Source organism: Somniosus microcephalus, chromosome 11 (assembly GCF_052327205.1).
Source record: "Somniosus microcephalus isolate GS21.2 chromosome 11, FLI_Smic_1.0, whole genome shotgun sequence".
In the NCBI taxonomy this organism is placed as follows: domain Eukaryota; kingdom Metazoa; phylum Chordata; class Chondrichthyes; order Squaliformes; family Somniosidae; genus Somniosus; species Somniosus microcephalus.
Genome location: NC_140997.1, coordinates 123,990,621 through 124,004,245, shown reverse-complemented (window position 1 = coordinate 124,004,245; position 13,625 = coordinate 123,990,621). Strand labels below are relative to the sequence as shown.

At 52.5% G+C, this 13,625-nt stretch overlaps 1 long non-coding RNA gene across 1 annotated transcript in view; it reads left to right on the top strand.

The window, feature by feature from the left end:
• Positions 1-2,402: 2,402 nt before the first annotated feature.
• LOC147110850 (uncharacterized) overlaps positions 2,403-13,625 on the top strand; it is a 140,529-nt gene continuing 129,306 nt past the window's right edge. Inside the window, exon 1 of the long non-coding RNA XR_015079997.1 lies at positions 2,403-2,732. This is a non-coding gene — a long non-coding RNA (uncharacterized LOC147110850). The remainder of the gene's footprint in view (positions 2,733-13,625) is intronic.

The following is a 13,625-nucleotide window of genomic DNA, read 5'->3' as shown; positions in this document are numbered from 1 at the left end:
CCTTGAAATCTGGGGTTGTTTGGCTTAGCTTGTAGAATAATATGTTTCTTGATGTGTTGAATTTTTCGCATTTTAGGAGGAAATGCATTTCTGTTTCAACCTCGCCGGCCAGACATTGATCGCATATTCTATTCTCTCTAGGCTGCCAGGATTTCTTGTATCTGCCTTTTTCAATTTCCAGTTGGTGGTCTCTTAGTCTGTACCTGGTGAGGGTCTGTCTCTGTTTTGTGTCTCTGATGGTCGTGAGGTAGTCTGCCAGTTTATATTCTCTTTTTAGGGCCCGGTAACATTCTAATCTGCTTTGGCTTTCGGTTATTTTGTTCCAATGTTCCAGGTAGGTTTCTTTGCATTGTTTAATGATTTGGTTCACTCGGATTGGTGTTTGGACGGCTGTGTTGGTTTGGGGCTGGTCAGGGTCCGGCTGAGTACTTAGTTTCAGTAGCAGCTGACTCAGGGGACTCTTTCTGGGTTTAGCTCTTGGGTCTGAAAGGCTTTGAAATGAAGGGTGTCTGGGGAGCTAGATTTGAGGTGATTTAGGAAGTTTAGTGCTCGTTTTGGATGTTTATTATCAGTGGGTATCTGCTAGTTCGGCTCTGCATGCATTTGTTGGCGTTTTTCTTTGGATGCGAAGGATGCTTCGGCAGAATTCTGCATGTAGGGCTTCTATTGTGTGTTTTTCCCATTTAGTGTAGCTTTGGTGATTTAGCGGGTCCCATACTTCACTACCGTACAGTGCAATGGGCAGGATTATGCTGTCAAATATTTTGAGCCAGATTTTGATTGGGATTTGGATGTTGTAGAATTTTCTTTTTATTGCATATAGGGCTCTTCGGGCTTTTTCTTTTAGTGCATTCACTGCTATGCTGAAGCTCCCTGATGCTGTAATAGTTAGACCAAGGTAGGTGTAGCTCATAGTGTGTCCTATAGTGGTATCACTGAGGGTAAACTGGTATTTGTTTTCCTGACATCTGGGCCTTTTTTGAAAAATCATGATGTTGGTTTTTTTAGATTTACTGTTAGAGCCCAATTTTGGCAGTATTTGTCGAGTAGGTCTAGTTGTTGCTGTAATCCCTGTTCTGTGGGAGACAGCAGAACCAGGTCGTCCGCATAGAACAGGGATTTCACTTCTCCATCCAGGAGACGGAGACCTGGTGACTCGCTTTGCTCCAGCATGTCTGCTAATTCATTTATGTATATGTTGAACAGGGTCGGGCTCAAATTGCAGCCCTGCCGGACGCCTCTTCTCTGGGTGAAGAAATCGGTGCGTTTGTCTCCAATTTTGACCCCGCATTTGTTTTTCAGATACATTGATTTAATAAGGTCATAGACTTTGCCCCCTATTCCACACTGAAGAAGTTTATAATAGAGCCCTTCGTGCCATATAGAGTCAAAGGCTCTCTCTCTCTCTGTCCCCCTTTCTCTCTCTCTCTCTCTCTCTCCCCCTTTCTCTCTCTCTCTCTCTCTCTCTCTGTCCCCCTTTCTCTCTCTCTCTGTCCCCCTTTCTCTCTCTCTCTCTCTCTCTGTCCCCCTTTCTCTCTCTCTCTCTCTCTCTCTCTCTCTGTCCCCCTTTCTCTCTCTCTCTCTCTCTCTGTCCCCCTTTCTCTCTCTCTCTCTCTCTCTGTCCCCCTTTCTCTCTCTCTCTCTCTCTCTCTCTCTGTCCCCCTTTCTCTCTCTCTCTCTCTCTCTCTCTCTGTCCCCCTTTCTCTCTCTCTCTCTCTCTCTGTCCCCCTTTCTCTCTCTCTCTCTCTGTCCCCCTTTCTCTCTCTCTCTCTCTCTCTGTCCCCCTTTCTCTCTCTCTCTCGAGTCTTCTCTGTCCCCCTTTCTCTCTCTCTCTCTCTCTCTGTCCCCCTTTCTCTCTCTCTCTCTCTCTGTCCCCCTTTCTCTCTCTCTCTCTCTCTCTCTGTCCCCCTTTCTCTCTCTCTCTCTCTCTGTCCCCCTTTCTGTCTCTCTCTCTCTCTCTCCCCCTTTCTCTCTCTGTCCCCCTTTCTCTCTCTCTCTCTCTCTGTCCCCCTTTCTCTCTCACTCTCGTACGACGCGCTCTCTCTCTCTGTCCCCCTTTCTCTCTCTCTCTCTCTCTCTGTCCCCCTTTCTCTCTCTCTCTCTCTCTCTGTCCCCCTTTCTCTCTCTCTCTCTCTCTGTCCCCCTTTCTCTCTCTCTCTCTCTCTGTCCCCCCTTTCTCTCTCTCTCTCTCTCTGTCCCCCTTTCTCTCTCTCTCTCTCTCTGTCCCCCTTTCTCTCTCTCTCTCTCTCTGTCCCCCTTTCTCTCTCTCTCTCTCTCGCTCTCTCTCTCTGTCCCCCTTTCTCTCTCTCTCTCCCTCTTTCTCTCTCTCTCTCTCTCTCTCTGTCCCCCTTTCTCTCTCTCTCTCTCTCTGTCCCCCTTTCTCTCTCCCCCTTTTTCTCTCTCTCTCTCTGTCCCCCTTTCTCTCTCTCTCTCTGTCCCCCTTTCTCTCTCTCTCTCTCTCTGTCCCCCTTTCTCTCTCCCTCTCTCTCTCTGTCCCCCTTTCTCTCTCTCTCTCTCTGTCCCTCTCTCACACACACACTCACCTCCGCTCCGGCCCGGATTTTTCTCCGCTCTGTGCACCTGCCGGATTAGGGGCGGGGAGTCAGTCTCGCGTCAGTTGCCGAGGGAGAGGACAGAGGCGGGGCCCACTCCGGGGCCTACTCCGGGGCCTCGGGCCTGCACCGGGAATCGGGCCCGTAAGCAAGGCGACAGAGTGCGGAGCCCGGGCTCGGGTAATCAGTCAGTCCTTTTGGTCTCTGTATCCCCTACCCTGGGGTAACACCCCTCTCCCCGGATAAACCCCCCCATTCTCTGGGGTAAACCCCCCTCTCCCCGGATTAAACCCCCCATTCTCTGGGGTAACCCCCTCTCCCCAGTGTAACCCCCCCATTCTCCGGGATAACCCCCTCTCCTCAGTGTAACCACCCCCCCCCATTCTCTGGGGTAACCCCCTCTCCCCAGGGTAACCCCCCATTCCTGGGGTAATCCCCCCTCTCCCCAGGGTAACCCGCATTCCCCGGGGTAATACCTCCTCTCCCCAGGGTAATCCCACAACTTTTCTGGGGTACCCTCCTCACCCCATGGTAACCCCGGGTTAAGCCCCCTTTTCCCGAGTAACCCCCTTCTCCCCAGGGTAACCCTCCTTTTCCCGGGTAACCCCCCTTTTCCCAGGGTATCCCGCTCTCCCCGGGGTAACCCTCCTTTTCCCATGTAACCCCCCTCTCTCCGGGGTAACCCCCCTTTTCCGGGTAACCCCCCTCTCCCCAGGGTAACCCCACTCTCCCCTGGGTAACCCCCATTCTCCGGGGTAATCCCCCCTCTCTCCAGGGTAACCCCTCATTCCCTGGGGTAATCCCCTCTCTCCCCAGGGTAAGCCCCCCACCTTTCCCGGGGTATCCCCCTCTCCCCACGTTAACCTCCCTCTCCCCAGGGTAACCCCACTCTCACCTGGGTAACCACCCATTCTCCAGGGTAACCGCTCCCTCGTCCCTGGGTAACCCCCCATTCCCCGGGGTAATCATCCTCGCCCCAGGGTAACCCCCCATTCTCCGGAGTAATCCCCCCTCTCTCCAGGGTAACCCCGCATTCCCTGGGGTAATCCCCTCTCTCCCCAGGGTAACCCCCCCAACTTTCCCGGGGTACCCCTCCCTCTCCCCACAGTAAGCCCGCTCTCCCCGGGGTAACCCCCTTTTCTCGGGTAACCCCCTTCTCCCCGGGGCAACCCTCCTTTTCCCGGGTAACTCCCCTTCTACCGGGGTAACACCCTTCTCCCCGGGGTGACCCCGCTTTTCCCGTGGTAACATGCTCTCCCTGGGGTAACCCTCCTTTTCGCATGTAACCCCCCTCTCCCTGGGGTAACCCCCTTTTTCCCAGGGTAACCCTGCTTTTCCCGGGTAACCCCCCTCTCCCCAGGGTAACCCTCCTCTCCCCTGGGTAACCCCCCTTCTCCCCAGGGTAACCCGCTCTCCCCTGGGTAACCCCCCTCTCCCCAGGGTAACCCGCTCTCCCCTGGGTAACCCCCCTCTAACCGGGGTACCCCCATTCCCTGTGGTAATCCCCCCTCTCCCCGGGGTAACCCCCACTCTCCCCTGGGTAACCCCCCTTTCCTCAGGGTACGCCCCTTTTCCCCGGTATAAGCCGCTGTCCCCGGGATAACCCGCTTGCCCCAGGGTAACCCCCTCTCCCCTGCATGGCAAAGATTAGGATTGAGATGTCCTGGTTGTAAATGGAGAATACGAAAGAGAATATAAGAGAGAGTCCAAAGTTAAATTACAATGGGAAGAGTGGCTGTTTGGACCTGTCGAGTGAAGTGAACCATGACCTTTGGCCCCTGCATTGCTTGCACAGGTCTGGAATGCAAATTCAGCAACTCTGACAACTCCCCGAATAACTTATTGATTTTGTCCAATTGTTTTGATTCACACAGTTCATAGGGGGAGTGAAGAAAAATGAACAAAGTATTGGAATGGATGCACAGGACAGACGGAGCTGTGTTTGCACACAGATTGGTTCATCATAGCTCATTAGGATACGTTATTATTTTAGCTGCCTGCCTGCAATGTTTCTGTTTCTTAACAGGGAGAGTGATACAGGAGACGGGGCTGTGTCTGGACGGTTACATTACAGACTGATACAGGAGACGGGGCTGTGTCTGGACGGTTATATGACAGACTGATACAGGAGACGGGGCTGTGTCTGGACGGTTACATTACAGACTGTGACACAGGAGACGGGGCTGTGTCTGGATAGTTTTATTACAGACTGTGTCTGGACGGTTACATTACAGACAGTGATACAGGAGACGGGGCTGTGTCTGGACGGTTTTATTACAGACTGTGTCTGGACGGTTACATTACAGACTGTGATACAGGAGACGGGGCTGTGTCTGGACGGTTTTATTACAGACTGTGTCTGGACGGTTACATTACAGACTGATACAGGAGATGGGTCTGGACGGTTATATGACAGACTGATACAGGAGACTGAACTGTCTGGGTGGTTATATTACAGACTGTGATACAGGAGTAACCCACTCTCACTGGGGTGGCTCCCTTTCCCTGGAGTAACCCTCTCCCCCCCCGCCCAAGGGTAAGCCACTCTCCCCGCTCCGCAGGGTCAGCGCTGCGAAGGTTGAATGAGACAGGAAGAAGGGTGGCAAGATTAGCCCCCAGTGGGCGTGCTGGGCAGGAAGGTCGGTGAGAGGGTAGGATGGGGCTGTTGGTGTTGCTGCTCATAAGGAGGCAGCATCGAGTGCCTCGATGGGGAATTTTGAAAGAGGCACAGAGGGAAGCTGTAGGCTTATCCAAGAGGGAGTCAAGCCTGGGACAGTGGCTGGAGAGTAGGGAGGTCGAGGAGCGCTGAAGTGTTGGGATATGGGTTGGAGTGGGGCAAAGTACCCAAGGGGAAGAAATGAAAGGAGGCATGACTGGGTAACAGGAGGGCGAGGAGACAGGACAGAAGAAGCCCAAGACGGGTGAAGAGTAGAGAGAGAAAAGGGAGCTAGAAGTAATGGACTCGGGTCCGTTGTGGCACCCAAAATGCAGCTGCGGGATTGGACATGGAAACACAAGTTACGGAGGCATGGCAAAGATTAGGATAGAGATGTCCTGGTTATAAATGGAGAATACGAAAGAGAATATATAGAGCCCAAAGTTAAATTACAATGGGAAGAGTGGCTGTTTGGACCTGTCGAGTGAAGTGAACCATGATCGTTGGTCCCTGCATTACTGGCACAGGTCTGGAATGCCTGTAATTCTGGCAACTTCACGACTAATTTATTCATTTTGTCCAATTGTTTTGATTCACACAGTGAGGAAGAGGGGGAGTGAGGAAAAATGAACAAAGTATTGGAATGGATGCACGGGACAGGTTTGCGCACAGATTGGTTCATCATAGCTCATCAGGATTCATTATTATTTTAGCCATCTGCCTGTTTCTGCTTCTTACCAGGAAGAGGTTTTTTTTAATTCATTCATGGGATGTGGGCGTCGCTGGCAAGGCCAGCATTAATTGCCCATCCCTAATTGCCCTTGAGAAGGTGGTGGTGAGCTGCCTTCTTGAACCGCTGCAGTCCATGTGAAGGTACTCCCACAGTGCTGTTAGGTAGGGAGTTCCAGGATTTTGACCCAGCGACAATGAAGGAACGGCGACACCAAGTCAGGATGATATGTAACTTGAAGAACTTGCAGGTGATGGTGTTCCCATGCGTCTGCTGCCCTTGTCCTTCCAGGTGGTAGAGGTCGCGGGTTTGGGAGGTGCTGCCGAAGAAGCCTTGGCAAGTTGCTGCAGTGCATCTTGTAGATGGTACACACTGCAGCCACGGTGCGCAAGTGGTGGAGAGAGTGAATGTTTAAGTTGGAGGATGAGATGCCGATCAAGTGGGTTGCTTTGTCCTGGATGATGTTGAGCTTCTTGAGTGTTGTTGGAGCTGCACTCATCCAGGCAAATGGAGAATATTCCATCACAATCCTGACTTGTGCCTTGCAGATGGTGGAAAGGTGTTGGGGAGTAAGGAGGTGAGACACTCACCGCAGAATACCCAGCCTCTGACCTACTCTTGTTGCCACAGTATTTATGTGGCTGGTCCAGTTAAGTTTCTGGTCAAAGGTTACCCCCAGGATGTTGATGGTGGGGGATTCGGCAATAGTAATGCCGTTTAATGTCAAGGGGCGGTGGTTAGACTCTTGCTTGTTGAAGATAGTCATTGCCTGGCACTTGCGTGGCGCGAATGCTATCTGCCACTTATCAGCCCAAGCCTGAATGTTGTCCAGGTCTTGTTGCATGTGGGCATGGATTGCTTCATTATCTGAGGCGTTGCGAATGGAACTGAACACCGTGCAATCAACAGCAAATATCCCCACTTCTGACCTTATGATGGAGGGAAGGTCATTGATGAAGCAGCTGAAGATGATTGGGCCTAGGACAATGCCCTGAGGAACTCCTGCAGTGATGTCCTGGGGCTGAGATGATTGACCTCCAACAACCACAACCATCTTCCTTTGTGCTAGGTATGACTCCAGCCAGTGGAGATTTTCCCCCCTGATTTCCGTTGACTTCATTTTTACTAGGGCTCCTTGATGTCACACTCGGTCAAATGCTCGGGCAGTCACTCTCACCTCACCTCTGGAATTAAGCTCTTTTGTCCATGTTTGGATCCAGGCTGTAATGAGGTCTGGAGACGAGTGGTCCTGGCGGAACTTAAACTGAGCATCGGTGATCAGGTTATTGGAGAGTAAGTGCCGCTTGATAGCACTGTCGACGACACCTTCCATCACTTTGCTGATGATTGAGATTAGACTGATGGGGCAGTAATTGGCCAGATTGGAGTTGTCCTGCTTCTTTGTGGACAGGACACAGCTGGGCAGTTTTCCACACTGTCGGGTAGATGCCAGTGTTGTAGCTGTACTGGAACAGCTTGGCTAGAGGCGCAGCTAGTTCTGGGGCACAAGTCTTCAGCACGACAGCCAGGATGTTGTCGGGGCCCATAGCCTTTTCTGTATCCAGTGCGCTCAGCCATTTCTTGATATCACGTGGAGTGAATCGAATGGGCTGAAGACTGGCTTCTGTGATGGAGGAGGCTAATATGGATCATCCACTCAGCACTTCTGGCTGAAGATGGTTGCAAACACTTCAGCCTTGTCTTTTGCACTCGTGTGCTGGGCTCCACCATCATTGAGGATGGGGATATTCATGGAGCCTTCTCCTCCCGTTAGTTGTTTAATGGTCCACCACCATTCACAACTGGATGTGGCAGGACTGCGGAGCTTTGATCTGATCCGTTGATTGTGGGATCGCTTAGCTGTGTCTATAGCATGCTGCTTCTACTGTTTAGCATGCATGTAGTCCTGTGTTGCAGCTTCCCCAGGTTGGCACCGCATTTTTAGGTACGCCGGTGCTGCTCCTGGCATGCTCTTCTACACTCCTCATTGAACCAGGGTTAGATCCCTGGCTTGGTAATGGTAGAATGGGGATATGCCAGGCCATGAGATTATAGATTATGGTGCAATACAATTCTGCTTCTGCTGATGGCCCACAGTTGCCCAGTTTTGAGCTGCGAAATCTGTTCTGAATCTATCACATTTAGCACGGTGGTAGTGCCGCACAACACGATGGAGTGTGTCCTCAGTGTGAAGACGAGACTTTGTCTCCACAACGACTGTGCGGTAGTCACTGCTACCAATGCTGTCATAGACAGATGCAACTGTGACAGGTAGATTGGTGAGGATGAGGTCAAGTAGGTTTTTCCCTCGTGTTGGTTCTCTCACCACCTGCCGCAGGCCCAGACTGGCAACTATGTCCTTTATGACTCGACCAGCTCAGTCAGCAGTGGTGCTACCGAGCCACTCTTGGGGATGGACATTGAAATCCCCCACCCAGAGTACATTCTGTGCCCTTGCTACTCTCAGTGCTTCTTCCAAGTGGTGTTCAACATGGAGGAGTACTGATTCAACAGCTGAGGGAGAGCAGTGGGTGGTAATCAGCAGGAGGTTTCCTTGCCCATGGTTGACCAGAAGCCATGAGACTTCATGTGGTCTGGAGTCAATGTTGAGGATTCCTAGGGCCACTTCCTGACTGTATACCACTGTACCACCATCTCTGGTGGGTCTGTCCTGCCGGTGGGACAGGACATACCCAGGGATGGTGATGGAGGAGTTTGGGACATTGGCTGAAAGGTATGATTCTGTGAGTATGACTATGTCAGGCTGTTGCTTGACTAGTCTGTGGGACAGCTCCCCCAATTTTGGCACAAGTCCCCAGATGTTCGTGAGGAGGACTTTGCAGGGTCGACTGGACTGGATGTGCTGTTGTCGTGTCCGTAGCCGGTGGTCCGTGGTGGGATTGGAACCCACGTCTCCGGATCATCAGTTCAGGCCTCTGGATTACTAGTCCAGTAACATAACCATTATACTACCATTCCCATGAATGATACAGGAGACGGGACTGTGTCTGGACGGTTATATTACAGGCTGTGATACAGGAGACGGGACTGTGTCTGGACGGTTTTATTACAGGCTGTGATACAGGAGACGGGACTGTGTCTGGACGGTTATATTACAGGCTGTGATACAGGAGACGGGACTGTGTCTGGACGGTTATATTACAGACTGTGATACAGGAGACGGGACTGTGTCTGGACGGTTATATTACAGGCTGTGATACAGGAAACGGGACTGTGCCTGGACGGCTATATTACAGGCTGTGATACAGGAGACGGGACTGTGTCTGGACGGTTATATTACAGGCTGTGATACAGGAGACGGGACTGTGTCTGGACGGTTTTATTACAGGCTGTGATACAGGAGACGGGACTGTGTCTGGACGGTTATATTACAGGCTGTGATACAGGAGACGGGACTGTGTCTGGACGGTTATATTACAGGCTGTGATACAGGAGACAGGACTGTGTCTGGACGGTTATATTACAGGCTGTGATACAGGAGACGGGACTGTGTCTGGACGGTTATATTACAGACTGATACAGGAGACGGGACTGTGTCTGGACGGTTATATTACAGACTGATACAGGAGACGGGACTGTGTCTGGACGGTTATAATTACAGACTGTGATACAGGAGACAGGACTGTGTCTGGACGGTTATATTACAGGCTGTGATACAGGAGACGGGACTGTGTCTGGACGGTTATATTACAGACTGATACAGGAGACGGGACTGTGTCTGGACGGTTATATTACAGACTGATACAGGAGACGGGACTGTGTCTGGACGGTTATAATTACAGACTGATACAGGAGACGGGACTGTGTCTGGACAGTTATATTACAGGCTGTGATACAGGAGACGGGACTGCGTCTGGACGGTTATATTACAGGCTGTGATACAGGAGACGGGACTGTGTCTGGACGGTTATGTGATAAAAAATAATAACTTCCGGGAAGTTATGTCATCACTTCCTGTGAACTGTGAACTCTGTACATACCTCACTTCCTGTCATATGTCACTTCCTGTTGGACTGGTATAAATACTGGTCTGTTCAGTATTGTAAGAGGCTTCTACCAGCGGCATGGTAAAGACCTCTCTTGTATATAGTGTGTTTATAAGTTACTTAAAGCTTACTTTAAAGTTACTTGATGGTAAGCCTCCTTTTTCTTACATCAGGTTATATTACAGGCTGTGATACAGGAGACGGGACTGTGTCTGGACGGTTATATTACAGACTGATACAGGAGACGGGACTGTGTCTGGACGGTTATATTACAGACTGATACAGGAGACGGGACTGTGTCTGGACGGTTATATTACAGACTGATACAGGAGACGGGACTGTGTATGGACGGTTATAATTACAGACTGATACAGGAGACGGGACTGTGTCTGGACGGTTATAATTACAGACTGTGATACAGGAGACGGGACTGTGTCTGGACGGTTATATTACAGGCTGTGATACAGGAGACGGGACTGTGACTGGACGGTTATATTACAGGCTGTGATACAGGAGATGGGACTGCGTCTGGACGGTGTGGTAAACCACTTTTATCGTTCACTATCGTTACACTATAGTTATCACTGTTGTATTGTTCTCACTGTTCTCACTGTTGTATCACTATACGAGGTCGCCTCTTGTCGCGCTGTTATACCTGGGCTGACCACCTCCGACTCCGCCCATGGCTCCACCTACCTGCCCAGGTATAAAGGTAGTCGACTGGCTGGTATTCCTCCTTGTTGGACCCGATCACCCACGAGGGTGGGCTCTGTTATTTAGTCAATAAAAACCTTTAGTTACGTTCCTAACTCGTCGCTTTTTATTGGACGAATTGATAGGTATATCAATTTTATTGACTAAATTTTAAAGATGTCTACTACTGGCCAGCCAGAAGCCCTCCCAGAAGCACAGCCACAGCAGCTTTCAGACACCGGGCTACACCAGCCACACCAGCCGGCTTGGCTACAAGCCCTCAAACCACCGTACCTGGATCTAAACCCACAGGCAGCAAACTCAGCCCTCGACTTCAAACACTGGCTGGGCTGCTTCGAATCCTACCTGGAAGAATCCGGCGTCCCTCAGAGATCCAAACTAAGAGCTCTGAACGCCCAAGCGAGCCCGAGAGTATACGCACTCATCCAGGACACGACTACATACGAGGCCGCTATCAACCTACTGAAACAGCAGTACCGGAGCCCGGTAAATTACATGTACACCAGGCACCTCCTAAGATCCCGCCCGCAACAGCCAGGAGAGTCTGTAGCTGAATTTTTACGGGCGCTAAGAGCACTCGGCAGGAACTGTGACTTTAAAGCGGTGACGGCTGTTGAAAATACGGAAGATAATATCCGCGATGCCTTTGTGAAAAGCCTACGGTCCGACTACTCACGGCAAAGACTGCTTGAAGCTAAAGACCTCGACCTGGACAAAGCTGAAGCCCTCGCTCTCTCCCTAGAGGTGGCCCATCAGGACCAGGAGGCGTTTTCCAGGTACTGCTCGCGACCCTGGGACTCGGGCCCGACCCCTACCGCAATACCCTTCGCAGCGCCGCCCCCGGGACCTACCTCAGCGTCGGTGTCCCGGACCCGACCGGGACCGCCACCCCTGGTACCGGCTCCGACATCGGGCACCCGCGATCGGGCCGCCGGCTGCTTCTTTTGCGGCCAGGAGAAGCACCCGAGGTCGCGCTGCCCAGCCAGGAACTCTACCTGCTCAACCTGCAGGAAGAAAGGCCACTTCTCTAAGGCCTGCAGGAGCGGATCTTCAGAGGCCAGCAGTGCCTCATGCGAACTGTGGGGGCGGCCATCTTCTTTCAAGGCAACTGAGGCCAGCATCCCCACACGTGAGTCATGGGGGCGGCCATCTTTGATCAAGGCAACCGACCCCAATAGTGCCTCATGTGAGTTATGGGAGCAGCCATCTTCTCCGCCATTTTGTCCTACCTCGTGGGAGACGCCATTTTACCCACCACGCCCGACTGCCACCGGGCCTCCGGACCCGACGACCGCCTCGCCCGCAGACGACAACGACTCGCTTACCTACACACTAGCCTCCGTCACTCTGGATCAAGCCCGCCCACACCACCTGTCCAAGTCGATGATGGACATCAAAGTAAACGGCCACGCCACGACCTGCCTGTTCGACAGCGGAAGCACGGAGAGCTTCATCCACCCAGACACGGTGAGCCACTACTCCCTCCCTGTCCTGCCAACGCGCAACCGAATCTCGATGGCATCGAGGTCCCACGCCACGGACATTAGCGGCTACTGTGTTGTGACCTTGTCGGTTAAGGGTACGGAGTATAAAAATTTTAAACTCCTCGTCCTCCCCCAGCTCTGCGCTGCCGTCCTACTAGGGCTGGACTTCCAATCCCACCTCCAAAGTGTAACCCTAGCATACGGTGGACCCCTCCCCCCACTCACAGTCGACAACCAGCGAATGTTAAACCGCCCACCGCGTAACACCTGCAGCCTATCCACCCTCAAGGTGCCGCCACCTTCCCTGTTCGCTAACCTCACCCCCGACTGCAAACCCGTCGCTACCAAGAGCAGGCGGTACAGCGCTGGGGACAGAGCCTTCATTAGCTCTGAGGTGCGGCGCCTCCTGAAAGAGGGCATTATCGAGGGGAGCAACAGCCCCTGGCGTGCCCAGGTCGTGGTCGTTAAGACCGGCGATAAAAATCGCCTGGTCATCGACTACAGCCAGACCATAAACAGATACACCCAGCTGGACGCATACCCCCTTCCCCGCATATCTGACATGGTCAATCAGATTGCACAATACCGCGTATTCTCGACAATCGACCTTAAGTCGGCCTACCACCAACTCCCTATCCACCCCGAGGACCGCCAGTACACCGCCTTCGAGGCGAATGGGCGCCTATACCACTTCCTTAGGGTCCCCTTCGGTGTCACCAACAGGGTCTCGGTCTTCCAAAGGGAGATGGACCGGATGGTTGACCAGAACGGACTGCAGGCCACATTCCCCTATCTAGATAACGTCACCATCTGCGGCCGCGACTGGCAGGACCATGACGTGAATCTCGAGAAATTCCTCCGTACGGCCCAACGGCTGAACCTCACCTACAATAAGGAGAAATGTGTGTTTAACACCTCGCGCCTTGCCATCCTTGGCTGTGTAGTAGAGAACGGACTCATCGGCCCCGACCCCGAAAGAATGCGCCCCCTCATGGAGCTACCCCTCCCCTACTGCCCTAAGGCACTTAAGAGAACCCTGGGGCTCTTCGCCTACTATGCCCAATGGGTGCCCAATTATGCGGACAAAGCCAGACCCCTCATGAAGTCCACATCCTTCCCCCTCACGGAGGAGGCGTGCGTGGCCTTCTCCCTCATCAAGGGAGACATAGCCAAGGCCACAATGCACGCAGTGGATGAGTCCATCCCCTTCCAAGTGGAGAGCGATGCATCCGACTTCGCCCTAGCCGCTACCCTTAACCAGGAGGGGAGGCCGGTGGCCTTCTTCTCAAGGACCCTACAGGGCCCCGAGATCCGACACTCGTCGGTCGAGAAGGAAGCCCAGGCAATTGTGGAGGCGGTACGGCGCTGGAGGCATTGCCTGGCAGGCAAACGATTTACCCTCCTCACCGACCAACGTTCGGTTGCTTTCATGTTTAATAACAAGCTGAGGGGCAAAATCAAGAATGACAAGATCTTGAGGTG